Source organism: Benincasa hispida, chromosome 2 (genome assembly GCF_009727055.1).
Source record: "Benincasa hispida cultivar B227 chromosome 2, ASM972705v1, whole genome shotgun sequence".
NCBI classification, from domain to species: domain Eukaryota; kingdom Viridiplantae; phylum Streptophyta; class Magnoliopsida; order Cucurbitales; family Cucurbitaceae; genus Benincasa; species Benincasa hispida.
The window spans coordinates 2,517,991-2,523,353 of record NC_052350.1 but is presented as its reverse complement, the minus strand read 5'-3'; positions in this window follow the sequence as shown (position 1 = coordinate 2,523,353).

The window sequence follows — 5,363 nt, the reverse complement described above, 5'->3', positions numbered from 1 at the left end:
GTTTCTCCTCTCCGCTACACCATTCTATTGAGGTGTACCTGGCGTTGAGAGTTGGGAAACGATTCCATGTTCTATCATATAGTTCTGGAACTCAGAATCCAAAAACTCTCCACCCCGATCCGATCGAAGTGTTTTAATCCGTCTATCCAATGCGTTTTCAACTTCAGCCTTGAACTCTCTAAACTTTTCAAAGGATTCAGACTTCTGTTGTATCAAATAAGCATACCTATACCTAGAGTAATCAGCAGTAAAGTGATGAAATACCCATAGCCTTCTTTGGCTAGCACATTCATCAGACCACAAAAGTCAGAATGCACTAACTCTAAAGGCTTTTTGGCTCAATAACCTTTTCCAGTAAAAGGTCTTTTAGTCATCTTGCCTTCGAGGCAAGATTCGCACACTGGTAAAGAATTTTCTTCTAACTCGTTTAGAAGTCCATTCTTCACCAACCTCTCAATCCTATTGAGATTGATGTGCCCTAATCGAAGGTGCCAAAGTTGGGCATTTTCTTTCGGAGAAACCTTTAGTCGTTTATTTTGAGTTATGATAGTTTTAAACATCCCTATGTTATAGAGGTAACTTGTTGCTAACAGCCTTAACACATACAAGTTGTTTTCCAGTTTTGCTGAACAAATCTCAACATCATCTTTATGAATAAACACTTTATTCAAATCAAAATGAAGAGTATATTTACATTGTATCAGACACTTTACAAAAATTAAATTCCGCTTTAACTCGGGAACTACATAAACATCATTCAAATTGATTAACTTCTTATGTAAAGTCAACTGGAGTCCTCTCATTGCCACAACTGAGACAACGTGCCCGGCGCCTACTCGCATCGTCATCTCTCTAGCCTCAAGCTGCCGCCAGGATCTAATTCCCTGAAAAGAAGAACAAACATGATTAGTGCCCCAGAGTCAATAATCCAGGTAAAATCATCCACTAAACAGGTTTCCAAAAATAGTCAATCGTATTTACCTTGTTTTGCCTTGGCCTTAGCCTTCTTCTCCTTCTTTATCCAGCGAGGACAATTCCGCTTCCAGTGTCCATCATGGTTGAAATGGAAACACTTTCCCTTGTCAACCGGCATTGGATGCCTACCCCGCTGGACAACGGGTTGTGGGTTAGCAGGTACCTTCCCCTTCCCCTTACAACCCTTCTTCTTCTTCTACTTGGAAGTGTTAGAAGTAGAAGGTGCAGACTTAGTTCCTGAGGTCAAACCTTTATGGAACTTCTTTGATGACGAAGCAACATTTTCCTCACCAACCTTCTTCTTCTTACTTTTCAGCAAGGATTGGAATATCTGCAACTCGTTGAGGAGAGTTGTAAGGGTATAGTCGACTTTGTTCAGTATCGCAATACTAACAAAGTGCAGGAAGCTATCTGGCAACGACTGCAGAATTATGCTAACCTAGTTGCCCTCATCGACGCGTGACCCATTCATCTCCGCCACATCGAAGTGGACCATCATGTTCAGCACATGTTAACGAACAAAGGTGCCTTCCTCCATTTTGGAGTTAAAGATGTATTTGAGAGCTTCATGTTTGTGTTGTCCAGACGGTTGTCCGAACATTCCCTGCAGGGACTCATGATCTCACGTGTTGAGACCATAGGCTCATGCTTCTTGGCCAAAACATCATTCAGACTGGCCAAGATGTAAGCTTGGGCCTTCTCGCTCGCCCATGTCCAACACTCATAAGCCTTCCGAACATTTCAAGTGGCGTTCTGAGGTGGAATAGGAGGACACTCCTCCATAAGGACGAACCTCAGATCATCGATGATTAAAATAGTAGTGATCGTATGTTTCCAACTAGCATAGTTCTCGCCAGTCAATTTGTCGACGCTTAATAAAGCTAATGTGGCTGTAGCCATTCTAATGTTGCTGAAAATAGAACAAACTTAATGAGTCTATGCAATACCACTTTTAACACCAATTTTAGTTTCAGCAAAATAGATTTCATGTATCCTAAGTGAAAAGACATCTATTTCGGTCCAGATTTATTAACCTTTAACAATTTCGCGTAAGTGTAACCCCTCATTTTCGACCCTAGAGTCCCACCCTAATGCGCCCACCGTAGGAAAAAAGTAGATTAGGACAAGAGACTAAAACGACCTTATCCTATACAGGAGATCAGATAAAGAGTCGTACAAAACTGCCATCCTATAGGGGGATACTCCCAGGGTGCCTCGAGGCGATGCACAGAAACATTATCCAACCTAATGAAAGAGACCGTGAGATATGTTGTCACACGTCCCGCTCCCACTTACTATAAACATTCTCTCCATTCACCTTGGTATTGACCTACTCAAACACCATCATTTAGGGGGACACTCCCAGGGTGCCACGAAGGCGAGGATAGATCTCACGGTGTTAACATAAAGGGAGAAACGTGAAGAGGTTTAAGTGAAGTATCATATACCCCAAGTACCTCCCACTGAATGTTCTACCTACAGGTTCATTAACTTAGGCCATCCGGCTACTATTTTATTTAAGTCAGTTTAATTTGCTAAAAAATAACCCTTGTCTTTGAAATTAAACAAGTTCAAGTCAAGTCTCATTAAACTTTTTAACGAACTATCCTCAAATTTTCATGCATGCATCAAATCTATCAAATTCACCTTTCCAAGTAGGTTCCCATGTAGGGGTGTTCTGTTTCCGTCAGCTTAAGTACCTCAGCCTAGACAGAACCCGCCTTAGACAAAAGATCCGTTATAGATAGATTTTCTATATATTTAATCTTTTATTAGTCAATTTAATCCTATTAAATCGATTAAAATATTAAACCGTAGGTTGCTAATGTCATTAGAACCATGATCTTATGTCTATCTCCACCAAGTTTTAAAACTCTTTTAAAACCATGATTCAAGCCTAAGCTCGCGTGCATGTCTTTCTTATTGATTTTAGTTCTAATTTTCCTTATAACACTTATTAAAGAAACAACCAAAACCATTCCCATTTCCATGCATAACTAGGTATTTATAACTCTTATAAATTTAACTTATGTGTCATGCTTCATGCAATGTCCATTCATTACTATATATAACTCTTATATATTTGGTAATGAACTAAGCAAATATGCTTCCATACACCCTTATACTATAACACTTATAATATAAAGATGATGCATGTCAATGTTTAATGCATGCATAAATATAACTCTTATATTATTTGATGCATGAGCACACTCTTATGTAATTTAAGTCATACAAACTACTATATCATAACACTGACAATATAGAGATGATGCATGACCAATGCATAACCTAAGATGAGATTTCAACTATATGACATACCATATGACATATAATAAAATAGACATCTCATGTACATTCACCAAAAACTAATGGACCAGGATGATGAGCCTCAAAAATCGAAAATTAAATTCTATCTATTACATAAATCCATTGAGCAAACCGGTTCACAAGCGAACCGGGTTTTGAACCGCCGAGGTGAAGCCTCCCTGATCGTTTAGTAAACTGGCCGAGTAACCACGATCCCTTATCTATGATCGAGTACCAATTACAATGTGATGATACATGAGGCACTCAATCGTTTAGCGCACTAACATTAAACGTGCAACTCTAAACGATCGCTTAGACAACGACGTTGTTGTGAAGCACGATCGTCTAGAAGATCATAGGGCAAGCGCTTAAGTGACTTTTACTACGAGATCGTGTAGTCGGTGACTAAACAATAAAGCTTGCTGAGCTACACGATCGTTTAGTGCACACACATCATCTTTGCTACCGAGTATCCCATACTCAACGATCGGTTACCCCCATCGTTTACACGATCTAACCAACGATTGGTCTTCTTCTTCCTCGAAGTAATATGCAACTTCTTGCCTTGAAACTTCATCACGAAAGACTCATACTAACTCAAATACTTTGAATTACATACTTGATAGCAAGTTAATATGCCCAAAAACAAAGGGGCCCATACAATTAACTTTTAATGTCAAAGAATTAAATAACCAGAGGCAATCATCCCAGAAAACTCCATTAATCCACATCCACAAACTTATTTAACACTTCTTCACCCACCAAGAATGTAAATGTTATTCTATACATCAATGTATTTGGAATATCAGAACCTGACTCGGATACCAATTGAAGGAACTCTTATCAAAGAGAATCTGTGAGCGGAAGCAAGATCATTTCAAATTCATTATGACAGAATTACAAGTATTCACATTCAAACAAACTAGTTATGCATTTTCTAATAAATTATAGCATGCTTTCATAAATTAAATACTAAGGAACGAGAGACTTTCCTTTGAAGAACTTTTCTTCTGTTTTTCTCTCGCTCTCGTGAATAATTGGGACCAGCAACCTCTTGCTGTTACTGCAATCGTCTACCCAAATCTCTGACTGTCGCTTAGCACACGAACAATCTTCTCCACGAACAAGTAGCCTCTCGGAGTGAGAATCTAGGAGGTGTGGGCTCTGTTGGATTTGGTAGAAGGAAGGAGGAAACAACGATCACACTCAACGACCAAATAAGTGGGAAAGTGTAGTGTCTATCGTATAGACTTGTGCTTGATCGTTTAGTAAAGGTACACTATCATTTAGTAAAACTGGCGATGGTCTCCACGATCGTTTAGTGAAGCTCGCTTAGGCATGTGATCTCTTAGTAAAAGATTACATGATCGTTTAGACAAATGTGCGTATACACGATCATTTAGACAAACACTTAAAGCTTTCTGTTAGGCTCTTGTGAGCTAAACGATAGGCAGTGTACTCTAATGAAGCAATACAACCATTCTTTTCCAAAATAAAAATATTTTTTATTTTATCCTTCAGTTATGAAAACTGAATAAACCTCCCACTTTCACGCACGGTTAAGGAGAAACCACCAACAATTATCTCATAATTGTTTTAAATTATAAATAAATATAATAACTAACTTATCATATTATATTTACAACCTATAGTTTTAACATCAATCATATGCAACATTTAAACCATATTTTTTTCTCCTTTACTTGATATAAATCATATTTACATCATTTCCTTCGATTAGTGTATCTCATACATCATGTCAACTATATCATATATAATTGAACCAGTTTAATCATATCATATATAATCAAACTCCCTCTTTTAAATTTGAACACTTCAAACTGACCCAAAAACTGGTTCTCAACTTGAATTCATTGAAGCTACCAAGGGCACCTTATGGACCTGTAGCTTGAAGCTCCAACGGTACGTGAATATCTACTAAACTTTTTAGTCACGAGATCATCATCCGTTAACTGTCGGGCACTCCACTAAAGATCGATAGTTGCACTCTTCTCACCACAAATATATTTCTGTATCCATTGGATATAATCAGTGAACAGTACGAACTCTACTCCTTT